Source organism: Papio anubis, chromosome 14 (genome assembly GCF_008728515.1).
Source record: "Papio anubis isolate 15944 chromosome 14, Panubis1.0, whole genome shotgun sequence".
NCBI classification, from domain to species: domain Eukaryota; kingdom Metazoa; phylum Chordata; class Mammalia; order Primates; family Cercopithecidae; genus Papio; species Papio anubis.
The window spans coordinates 38,296,619-38,309,701 of NC_044989.1; positions in this window are offsets into that span (position 1 = coordinate 38,296,619).

Sequence of the window (13,083 nt, forward strand, 5' to 3'; positions counted from 1 at the left end):
ACAGTAGAAGTGGCTTGTCTCTGATCCACCATGTCTCAGACCTTAGCTGGAAAGAAGCAAAGGCCAACGGTTACTCGATGGCTGGGAGCAAATATAATCTCAGGGCTCCCTCCCTCACTGGTCTGGTTCCTGTGCTAATAGGACTCAAAGACTAGGACAGGTGACTTATTACCTACCCACGGCCTCTGTACATGGATTGGTGTGTTCACAACATGGTGGCCTCAGATAGTCAGACTCAAGGCTCCAAGAACTAGTTTTCTAGAAAACTAGGAGGAAGTTGCATCACTTTTTATGATTTAGCCTCAGAAGTCAAGCAGTATCACTTTCCCTACTCTACTGTTTGAAAAATTACAGGCACACTCAGATTCAAGTGGACTCCACGTCTTGATGAGGGGGAACTAAGGTCACATTGTAGAAGAGCACAGATGATAGGAGACATTGGCCATCTTTGGAAAATACGATTTGCCACTCATCATGTGTTAATGCACAAATGAGGAAGTGCTATCTGCTCTTCTTCCCTCCTCAGCTAACCTTGCCTTCTGTGTTTCCAGTCCTGATTATTTATAGCACATGTTCAATATAACAAGGATGTTTTGAATCCCAAAGGAATGAATCCTTTCCTAGCCTTTCAAACCAAGATAAGGAAAAAGTGGAAGAAGACGTTAAGACATGCAGCTCTAAGGAACTATCCAAATTACACTAGGTAGAGGCCCTACAGATGTTTAAGATTTCCAGAGAATCAGGTTTATATTCTCAATAAGTAGATGTTGAGAATATACAACTGATCCCCACTATTTGAAGATTTTGTATTTGTAAATTTGCCTACTGACTAAAATTTATTTGTAACCCTCAAATCAGTATTCACAGAGCTTTTGCAGGCATTTGTTGGCATGCACTGAGTGACAAAATATTGGGTTACCTTATGTGCACGTCAACAGATGAAGTTGAACAAGGCAATGCTCTGCCCTCTTGTTTCTGTTCTCATACTATAAACAACTGTCCTTCTATGGTCAACCTAGTGCCTTATTTTTCAAAGTTTTGTGGTTTTGTTAGTCATTTCACCTCTAAAAATGGCCCCCAAGTCTAGTATTCCTAAAAACAATAAGGCTGTGATGTTCCTTACAGAAAAAATACATGTGTTAGATACCCCTTGCTCAGGCATGAGTTAAAGTGCTGTTGGCTGTGAGCTCAATGCTAATGAATCAACAATATATATTAAGTAAGGCATCTTTAATCAGAAACACACATAAAATAAGATTATCTATTGATCAGTTGACAAAAATGTAACTAGAGGCTCACAGGAACTTAACACTGCGTTTCTCTTAGGAACAGTGGTTCAATATTTGCTAATTCATTGTTTGCAGTGACTTTATAGAGCATAACTTACATTACAAATAATGAGAATCACCTGTACTGAAGATCAGGACTTTTATAATCCCCAGAGATACAACAATGACCAAGCAGACCAAAATCCCTGCTCTCATAGAGTTTAAAGGAGAGGGGAAAACATAAATGAAATAAATAAATAAATGATATATATGTTAGAAGGTAATAAGTGTTATGGGAAAAAAAATAAAGCAGGGGATGAGAAGTGGGGGTGGGTATTCAGGGTTTTTTGTTGTTGTTACTATTGTTTTCTGTTTCTTTATCAAAAAAATGGTCATGGTGGACCTCAGTAAGAATCAGATAACAGTTGAGACAGTTGATGAAAGAGATGAGGAAGCATGCTAAGTGATTTCCTGGAGGAGAGCAAAAGGAACAGCCAGTACACAGGCTGAAGATGGAAACAAACCCACCATGTTGTAGAAACCAGGAGGAGGCTCATGTACCCGAAGTGGAGTCAGTAGGAGATGAGGTCAGAGAAGTAAGAAGGGGTCAACTCAATAGGGCCTGGCAGCCCATTATAATGACTGGGGCTTTCACGCTGAGTGAAAGATGGTAAGCATCCAAGGGAGAAACAGGAGAGCAATTAAAAGGTGTTGCAAAAATCCAGACTTGGGGGGTAATTACCACCAATTATAAGAAGTGGTCACGTTCCGCATGTCTTCAAAGGCAGAGCCAACAGGATTTGGTGGTGGATTGTATGTGTGGTTGTGAAAGAAATAATGATATCAAACATGACTCCAAAGTTTTTGACCTGAGAAGCTGGAAGTTGCCATTCTAAGATGGAAAAGACTGTAGACCAAGCAGGTTTTGAAGGGAATTTCAGTTCTACTCATTTTAAGGTGAGATGTCTACTTAATATCCAAGTGGAAAAATAAGGTAGGCAACTGGATATACAGGGCTGGAATTCAAAGAAGTTCAAACTGGTAATATACATTTTGAGTCCTCAGCATAAAGATGGAATTTAGAGACATATAACTGAATGAGACCACCAAGGAATCAATGTAGGAAAAGAAGAGGTTGAAGAATGGAATCCTGAGGCATTCCAGTGTCAAAAGAAGAAATGAGAAAAGCAGATTGAGAAACGTGGCCTCCTGGAAGCTGAATGAAGAGAGTCTTCCCAGAAAGAGTGAATGATTGCTATGTCAGCATGCCCAGAAGTGGGGTAGGATGAGGACTGGGAAGAGAGAAAGCCCTGATTTGTAGAGTTTGCCAATTTCCATGGTGAAAATACTCTCACCAGAGTTGATTTCAAGCTGTTAATGTGTTATTGAATGTAGAGTTTAGAAGAGATGCACACAATTGGCTCTCAGGAGATATTGCAAGCTGATCTCAGCACACCCCTGACAGCTAATGATATCCATTGCCTCATCAGGCTTTGGCTTCCAAGAGGGAACTGCCCAAGCAAGTGTGAACCTGGCATGACTGAATCTCTGTCATCTGGACAGGGCCAAGCAACATTTATCTTCAATATAGTAGGCTGGCAACTTTCTCAGAGGGCAGCCCAAACTGGGCTGGGCAAGAGGGCCTCAGAGAAGGATGTCATGGTCCTTGCAGCCACACTCATGCTAACTTTTAGCAGAGTGCATTTCAGTAATGAACAGCCTGAGGGATGGTCCCTTAGCCAACATAGAGTGCAGACCTCTCTGCAGGCTTCCCAGATCTTCTCCTGAGCACATCTCTGGTGTCTGATTCAAGAATGAGAGGGCCTGACTAGAAAGATTTAAGCCTCAGATGGATTTACCAAGCAAGTACACAAAAATAATCTGGACACTTTAACAAAGAAAAGCATAAGACTCTCTCTCAAAGAGTTGTTAAAATCTGATGAGAAACCTTCTTGGAAAATAAGTCTCCAGGCTTATGGGAACCTTGTTTCCAAATCTTTCTGTTAGTATTTCTGCCCACATCCTGAGAATTCTCTTATGTTCTCTCAGACTCCATACCCTGCTTCATATTTTCCTGCTGCCTAGACTTTATCTTGACTGGCCTGATTTCTGATACCATTTGGTTCCACCCACTTAATTCCCAGCAGCCTGTAATGGTCACATCCCTAAAGCAAAATACCACTGGACTAGGAGGAACATCAACCTGCTTAAATTGTGGGCTCCGCTCTACCTTTCATTTACACACAGGAAGAATTTTCCAAGGAGGTTTTTTTCCCCCTCCCTCTCTGGAAGTCTTTACATGTGAGATTTTCATTTTTCATAAAATAATAATTAACAAACATACATCAATTACCTACTGAATGCAACACACCATACAGGATTCTATAAAACATACAAAGAATAATTAGATGTCTACTTATAATGTGGTTGGGAAATTTGGCATTTTCTTACATAAAAAGATCATTCTGACCAATGTGAGTGCCCAATAAATGTCTCAGAAACCAGGTACTGGAGGACAGCGAGACACAAGAAGCCCACAAAGCTGCACTCTACAGGACGGAATAAGATCAAAGGAAAGGAATCTCCTATTTGCTTGCCATTTCTCTGTGCTAGAACTGTTTTAGACACTAAATCTGTTTAATTACATCTCAATACTTCCTATTGCTATAAAAAAGGATTTTCATACTTCTATGAAAAGAGAGTGTCATTCCTTTTTACAAATGAATCACAGAGTGGTAAAACACTTAAGCAAAATCCACAGAGTCAGTCAGTGACAGAAGTGGGACCCCAACCGAGGAAAACATATCCGAAGTCCTATGTTTAACTCTTACTATCACTTCACATCGCTTCCCTTAGACGGACGAGTCAGTCGAATTGTGCCACCCCTCTCCCCAAAGATATGTCCAAGTCCTAAATCCCTGTACCTGTAATGGGATCTTATCTGGAAATAGTCTTTACAGATGTAATTAAGTTAAGTGTCTTGAGATGAGATTATTCTGGAGGTAGGGGCTGGACTGAGGAGGCAAATCCAATGACTGGCATCTTTAGAAGAAAAGGGAAGACAGACCCAGAGACCCAGAGGGAGGGCCATGTGAAGATGAAGGCAGACATTGGAGTTCTGCACCCCCAAGCCAAAAACACCAAGGATTGCCAGCACTCCACAGAATGCTGGAGAGGGGCATGGAATGAATTCTCCTTCAAGCTTTCAGAATGAACCAACCCTGCCAACACCTTGATTTTTAGACTTTTGGCCTTCTCAACTGTGAAAGAATAAATTTCTGTTGCTTTAAGCCACCAAGTTGTGGTGATTTATTATAGCTTCCCTAGGAAACTGATACAGACAGTCAGGATGAGGTCAGTCTGCACAGAGACATGGGGGAAGAGAGAGAAAAGATCACGAAGTGTGACTTCTAAAGCTGAGCCAAAATAGAGTCCCTGGGAAGAGGGTGCAATCCTCTTTTTGCTGCCAGTGGCAAGTCCTGAACTCCCATGTCTTGGTTTGATTCCAACTGGCGCATCATAAACTATTCAGTTTGACTCCAAACGCTAACATCTAATCAGTTTCCTCAGCTTACTGGTTTCACTGGTTTCTATTGATGGGGGCAACTGTTTGGGCAAGTTTGAGCTACACAGACACAGCTCCTGGTATACTTGTCCTCAAATATCAGAGAACATCGAATCATCCAGGTGCATCTTTGTGAGCACACTGAAGAGATAAGCTTCTAAGAAATAAAACTGATATAATTGGCAATGCCTACCATTGGTCAAAAGTAACTTCCTCAATAGCTCTTGGTGGTGCCTAGTTCTGTTTTTACATGGAGACATCAGATAAAATGCAATGATTCTAATAGAATTCAGCTATCATCACCCATTAACATACCAGTTCTGAGGGAAGCAGCTCTCTGGGGATTTATTGTGGAATGAGAGAGGAGAGAAAATTTTATAGTCAAAGCAAAATGCAAAGAGATAGATCTATTTGAGAATCCTGGGCACTCAGGAATGTTAGCAAGGAATTGAGGAACAGACTGAAATTAAGTTGACAAGGAATGAGAATAAATCATGGTTCCGCCCAAGTTTTTGTGTGATGGTGTTCAAGAACCAAAAGTAGCCACTTACTGAATTCTGGTTAGAGCTTACTAAGGACCTACTAAGGGCAATTTACCCCATTAGGTGAGTGTACTAGAGCTATAAGGATGAATGGGTTCATCTGCTCATAACATAAGAAGGCAAACTCTGGGGGTTGGGGGATATATATGTTGTGAGTCAGAGTAGAGGAAAGAAAAATGATGCCATATTCCTCAGCTTCTGGGAGGTGATCCCATCAAGAGTGCAGTGAATTTTTAATGTTTAGAACTCCATGAAGTTCTGTAACCAAGTATCCCCCATTTTTCTAAGAGATAGAGAATGAATTATTTTTTAGTTTCTCTTAGTTTCTCTTTCTCCCTTTTCCCCGGTTCCCCACTTCCTATTTAGTTCTTTAGAAATGCAATGATAACATTTTACCTTCCCTTCACCAGACACTCCCTACAGGGCAAGCTTATCTGACTATGTGCATACATAAAAGCTCCAGGATGGAACTCTGTCCTACCAGGAGATTTCCTCAAAAGACAATAGTCAATATGCAACTTAAAGTGCACCCACTATGAAACCCTCTCCCACCTGCAGAATATCTCAAGACAAGGCCACTTTACAACCTAGTTCTGCCTAGGATGGTGCCAGCTCAACCACCTGGTAGATAAGGACCACCTGGTAAATAAGGCACAAATTGAGTCATACAGACCCCCACCTACTCATGCCCTCTCTTGCATGCCATTCATGCCGAGTCCCCTTTTAAAAGTTTCTGCTTTCTACTCCAAAAGCAAAGTGGTACCCATAAGGCAGGCAACCCATACTTCCACCCCTAAGCTAGCTTTGGAATACAAAAATCACATTCCTTATAGCAGACTTCGCTCACGTTCATTGGACTATGCAAATGGCAAGTGACCAAACCTGTATTTTGGTTATAGTTCTAGTGAGAGGAATCCAGGGACACCAATAACAGAGTAAGAATTGTCCAGCTGCTCAGAGCTCTACACAAAGGTCGGGTATTTGCCAGAGGAGGAAAAGTGTGACATCTTTATATAGACCAGGGCTCACTGGCATATCCTTTGCCATTTCCTGGGAAAGGAAGCTTCTGGCTCCTGGAGAAATGGCAGAAACTTGATGAACAGAGGATTGGTGAAATCTTTTGGTTTGTGTGGCCAGATAGTACAAGGTTCTAATCAGGAAGAAAAGCACACAGCGTCTTTCTTCACTCCTTTGGGTTTGGGAAATAAACAAACAAAAAAAATACACCAAAGGCAGTGAGGCCACCATAAAACCCAGAGTCGGGGCAGAGGACAGGATGCCGGGGAATTCAGGGGAAGGGCTCTTCTGAGGTCTGAGCTTCCCTATTATCTGCGCATTTATCCCAGCTGAACTTTTCCACAGGAGTGCTTCTGGCCTCCTCTAAGCCTAACCTCCCCACCTCTCCACATCCTGAGCAAAGGTTCCATGTGAATGAGCCCAGATGGAAAAACATTGGAGGAGTTTTTCTTTGTCACTACAGGCAGGAAGAAAATGGCAAATGGAGACAATTATTTGCTGAATTTGGTCTTCTTAGACTCATACTTTTTGCTCAGTTTTCATTATTTGAGGATAAAAATTGCTTTTAGGCCTGAGAGACTCAGCTAACAGGACAATTTTTCAGTTCATTTTTGAGAAGTAGGCATGGCCTTGGGAGAACAGTTTTTACGGTCTCAGCACTCTCATTCCATCTCAGATAAAAATATATTAAGAAAATGAAGCCAACTGAAGCAGAGGTCAGGAGCGAAAGAAAAGTTGACATAAGAGCTTCAGCAATAGCAGCTGGCCCCAGGCACTAGCAACTGATAAAGGAAACTCTGGGCAGAAGAGCCTGAGATGAATGGGATATTAGTGAAAGGAGCTGAGCCGGCCACACAGCCAAGAGAGAATGGGAAATTCATTATAATAAATTCCTCCTAAAACCCTGAGGATTGGAGACAACGCATAGGCTATTCAGAGGGCAATTTCTCCTAATTCTGCAAGGTCTTAGAGAGCTTCTTATGCACAAAGGAAGGCACGAGAACCTCTGCCAAGCATATGGAATTGCCAACTTCAAGTCAAGAGAACTTACTTGTGAGCCTCCTGGAGATGGTTATGTGGACACAGATGATGGGTTTGCTTTCTGTTTAGTAAGGAGTAAACCTATGTTTGTTTGGTTCTCATATTCGTCTCTACTCCCTGCTATTTCCCTTGGCAGAAAATGAGTGCACTGACCAAGCCAAATGCAAGCAATAAATCCAGTGGTACTTTATATTGTATTAACTCCAGCGAGGAGTTAGAAGGCCTGAAGACAAACATGCCTATCATGATATTGGAGGTTCGCTGTTTGGAGGGCAGACCAAACCCTGGAGGGGTCTAGATATGAGGATCAGAGGCTGAGAAAGGGTATTGGGGTTGGGAGTGACTCCAACTTTGCTTTCAGCCCCCCTTCTCAGAGGACGGTGGGCAGACCAGCAAAACCATTCTGGAGGGGAAGCCAAAAAAATTAAGGTTCCGGGAAGGCTGAAAATGAAGAAGGCCTTTTCTAATAAAGTGAACAGGATCGAGAGGCTGCCAAATGCTGCTCACTCCAACCCCTTTTATTGGCAGTGAAGCAAGTCAAATACTTGCTAGGAACACTAGCCCTTTCTTAGAAGCGACTGTTGTTGAAAAAAACACCCTGTGCTTTGCTAAGTGATTTGTCCCTGAAGAACTCTATGAGTAAAAGAGACTCTAGCTGTGACTTTGGCCAAGTCAGCTGGTCTTGCTACTGATGAGGGGGCTGAATCCTGAGCATTCTCTTTGATACAGAAAATAAAATGGACTAGGGGAGAAGGTATAGAATGTAATGCACTAAGGTTCTTTTTGGAGGGGGGATAACCTCTGGGCAGGTCCCTACTCTCGAAACCTAGCCTGGAATAGGCTTTCACCTCTGTGCTGTTTATACTAAAACTGAATTGGCCTTAGGGATGGGATGGAAGGCAATTAGGATTCCCTATTACCGGATGATTTTGAACCCAAACTATTCCCTTGTGGACACAAATGGGTATGGTGGAGTCAAATGCATTCAATGAATTCTTCCCCTATTGTTTTAATCAAAGCACTGATTTTAGCACAGACTCATGCACCAAACAAGCTATTGAAAAACTACTGTGATACACATTTAATGAGATGATGTACAGTTTCTGGGGGCTTGTCCTGGGACTGCTGAGGTGGTCTCCAGGGATGCTTAGGGGAAGGATATGCGAAGTGAGACATGTGGGTTGAATTGCCCCACTCCTAATAAGGTTGATAAATTGAAAAACCAAGGTATAGAAGTGACCTTTTACATTCTGGGGCAACTTCTCATCTGTGCTTAACAAGAGAAATGAAAATCGGATGGATTTCCATTGAAAATTTCATGTCATGATTTCATATGAATGATCTAATATCCAGCTTTCCCCTGGAGCCAGTGAATTCTATATCCAGCTGTGGAAACTGAAAACACCATGAGGCTGCTCACGTTAGGCACCTGCTGTAGAGAAAGACCTTTCGCATTTGGGAAGGGACAGAAGACTTGTTTGTAAAACAGCCTGGTGTGATGCTCTTTTCTGAGCATTTTTCTCTTGCTCTCTCTGCCTTGCCTGAGTTGGAGACTGTCTCTTCTCAGTGACTTTAGGAGACATACCTTTGGGCTATCTTCATAAATCTTCATAATCTTTTCACTCATGCCATGTAGGATACTGAAAATAAGTGTGCACTTTTCAGACATTCTGTCTTATACCTGTAGGTCACACGTCTTTCATGCCTAAGGCATTTTGTTACAGTCTATATAGTTTACTGTTTCATCTCTCAATCCATTGAAGTCTATTCCCTAAAAACTTCTAGGCATGGAATAAATGTCAATTACAAACGACCAGAATTTAACAACAAAAAACTTCCAGGCAGGAATGTTACAGCCCGTCTTCAGTTCTGGAGGAAAGCTGGGATAGTTCATAAAATAATTCTGTCTGATTTGTTTCTATGAGAATCTGTATTAAGGTATTTTCAGGAGAGAGGAATACACTTACTTGCTCTAAGGCCACACATCTTAAACCGAGATGCATCTACTCTGGGAGGTTTGCAGCTGCAGTTTTCAGCTGAACTTTTTAAAACTTTGTTTAAAATGAGTTGCTTTACATTGGAACTTAATATCCTCAGTGGATTGAAATCAACATCCTGGGAATTGAGATTGTGTCTGGAGAAGAGAAAGGAGGAACATTGCATTTTGCAGTAGACACAGATGGACTAGGCAGGGATGAGGGAGGTCTTCTGAAAGGAAAGCAGTGAACAGTTGGGGAAGGGGTTCAGAAATGGAGGAAGGGGACCAACAAGAGAAAGGGTGGCCTACACTGGGATTTTTCTAGCTGCAGGATAAATCTAGTACATCTTTTTATATTGAAACTAAATGCAGATATGAAACAGAGCTTCATCTGGCAATGACCTCATAAGTGTTGGGCAAAGCTGCTTTTTTCTGAGGCTGTTTCCTTCAGGCATGGGCTTGGGCTCCTCTTCTCATTCCCTCAAGCCCCACCCTCTCTCAACTCGGAAGCCTTTGTCAGCTTGACATAAGATCCTTTAATACACCTAATAGCAAACATCAAAGGGAAGCAAAAAATCCAGGTCTCAACTATGGCATGAATAATTGCAAAAGGTCTAACTAAAGCCACCCAGCCACAATGTGGCTTTCTTTCTGCACAAGTACTCTTGCTTCCTAAAAAAGGACCATCCTGGCCGGGCACACTGGCTCACACCTGTAATCCCAGCACTTTGGGAGCCAGAGGTGGGTGAATCACGAGGTCAGAAGTTCAAGACCAGCCTGGCCAAGATGGTGAAACCCCGTCTCTATTAAAAATGCAAAAATTAGCCAGGTATGCTGGCAGGCACCCGTAATTTCAGCTACTCGGGAGGCTGAGGCAGGGAATTGCTTGAGGAGGCGGAGGTTGAGCCAAGATCGCACCACCACTATACTCCAGCCTGGGTGACAGAGCGTCTCAAAAAAAAGAAAAACAAAAACAAGCAAAAAAAAACCCATCCTATACCCCATTCTCAGCTCCAGTCATTCAGGTACTGGACAGACCTTAGTCTTAGAACCAGCATGCCTAGAATGGGCTCTTACCTTCTATGGGCCTCAGCTATGGAAAAAAAAAAAAAGAAAGAATTAAACTAGGGGCTCACCAAGGACCCTCCCAGCTCTAGCTCTCTTCAATTCTACATACAGCATTAAGGAATTTCAGGAAATATCTCCCTGGCTTGTTGTTAGTCTCTTTTCACTTTCTCCAACTTTCCCTAAAGCAGGGGCAAGAATAGCAAAGAAACTCAGTGCTGATCTGTAGAGACAGCCTCTCCTCAATTAGAGATTCTGAGCCAAGGGGTTTGTGTGACCTTTGGAACTCAACCACAAAGCCCTGGAAGAACTGGTTGCCACCACGACCCTAGAGAACAATCCCAACATAAGCCACACTTTCTCTTGTTGTTCTCCTATCTCCATTTTTGAACCTCTCCCCAACCTTTTACTGCCTTGCCATCTAAGTCTGCTGCAAACATGCAACACTTCTCCTTTCTCCTCTCTGTCCCAGGCAAAATTTCTATTCCCAGGAAGGTGATCTCAATCTGCTAAGAATATTATGTTCGAATATAAAGCAACTCTTTTTAAATACAGAGCTCAACTCAAGAAAAATCTTCAGTGATCTACCAAAAAGGAAGATATTTTGAATAAGAGACTTCCTTCAGATGAAATCAGTGTAATTAATTCAAATCCCATCCATCCTCTCTTTACATAATCAAACTTCGCAGCAGGACAGAGATAATATGGGTTAGCCAAGCAGAGAAAAGCTTTCAGTCCTAGAAGAAAGAAGGTCTCTGCTATCACCTAATAATAGCTCTGGAGCTACTCCTCCAAGATCATAGAACTTTTCAGCATACACCATAGAGGAGCTGTTTGCATGCAGTAGAGGGACCCAGAGCGCCACCTGGAATGGTCCAACCTAAGAACCTAGGTAGGAAGCATGGGAAGCCAGGGGTTGCTTCAGAATAAAGGCAGAGGGACACAGTTTGTCAAATTCTTGGGTTTGCTTGGGGTCAGCTCTGCATGTCGAAATACCCCCTTCCACCAACTTTTTAGGCTTGGCTTGACTCCACTTGCACTCCCATAGATTTCAGCTATCACCTCTGCTTCCTTCTTGGGAGATTTTTCCTCTTGGGAGCATTATTTAGGCTGGGGAGAACTTAATGCAATCATCATGTTGATTCATTTTCACAAATACTTATTAAATGTCTGCTGTTTGCCCAGCTCTGTGGAAGGGCCAGAGCGGTACATAATGCATGTTCTCTGACTTAAAGGAACTTGAAAGTAACCTGTGCCCTAACTTAGTTACCAACAGGGAATTATTTTGGAGGTTCTGGGAGAAATAATCTATTAGGTTGGTATAAATGTAATTGCAGTTTTTGCCATTATGACAAAAACTGCAATTACATTTGTACCAATCTAACACTCCTGACACCTGAGAGCCAATTGCCAGTCATTCCAGGATACACTGTGTGCACTTTGCATTCTCTCTGCAATCTTCTTTAAACATTCATCTATCTCTCAATTTCCATTTAACTGAAACTGTGGCAGCAGCATTAGCAGCTGGTGGTGGTGGAAGACCTCCTGATTCCAGAAATTTCCCAGGGTGGCCCCCTACAGTTTGGATCTGCTGAGGAGCATGTGGAAATTCAAGGGCATGCTCTCATATGGAGAACAGTTTGTTGGCAAAACATCACCCATTTGCTGCAGATCTGTAAACTGAGGTAGGCCTATCTTTCTTGACACATTAAAAACTGGTCAAAAGCTTCACTGGTTAATTAGGTTAGTGATATTGTTTGACTATGTCCCCACCCAAATTTCATCTTGAATTGTAGCTCCCATAATCCCCACATGTCATGGGAGGGACCCAGTGGAAGGTAACTGAATCATAGTGGCAGGTTTTTCCAGTACTGTTCTCATGATAGTGAATAAGTCTCATGAGATCTGATGGTTTTCTAAAGGGCAGTTCCCCTGCATATGGTCTTTTGCCTACCACCTTGTAAGATGTGCCTTTGCTCCTCCTTTGCCTTCTGCCATGATTATGAGGGCTCCCCAGACATGTGGAACTGTGAGTCCATTAAATTTCTTTTTCTTTATAAATTACCCAGTCTCGGGTATTTCTTCACAGCAGTATGAAAATGGACTAATACAATTAATTACAAAATTAGGTTAATTATCTTCTCATTGAATGTACCTTCATCACATATACATATAAATGATATATAGTATACTTCATATAAATATAAATATATATAAACATATGTGTATATTTGATGGTTTGTGTACCTTCCCTGAGAATGTGGGCAACTGGAAAACTCTGGCCGTGGGTGCAAAAGGGCCTCCCTTACTGTTCCATGATGGTGCTCCCTCAGGCCCCTCTTCGTCTCTCCTCTCCAGCCCCTCACCCTCTGCCTGGGCTCAGGCCCTCATCTTCTTTTTCTTCGATTACCTATTCCAACAACCTCCAAGCCTGTCTGCTGCAAATCCAGTCTCTTTACGATTTACATGTGACCATGTTTCTCCTCTACCTCAGACCTCCCTGAGACTCCCCATTCTCTAGAAGAGAACATCTGAGAAGCCTTACAAAGTGCTGCCTGCCTCTTCAATATCACCTCTGCCAGCCTGCTGCCTTGCAGATGGGCAAAA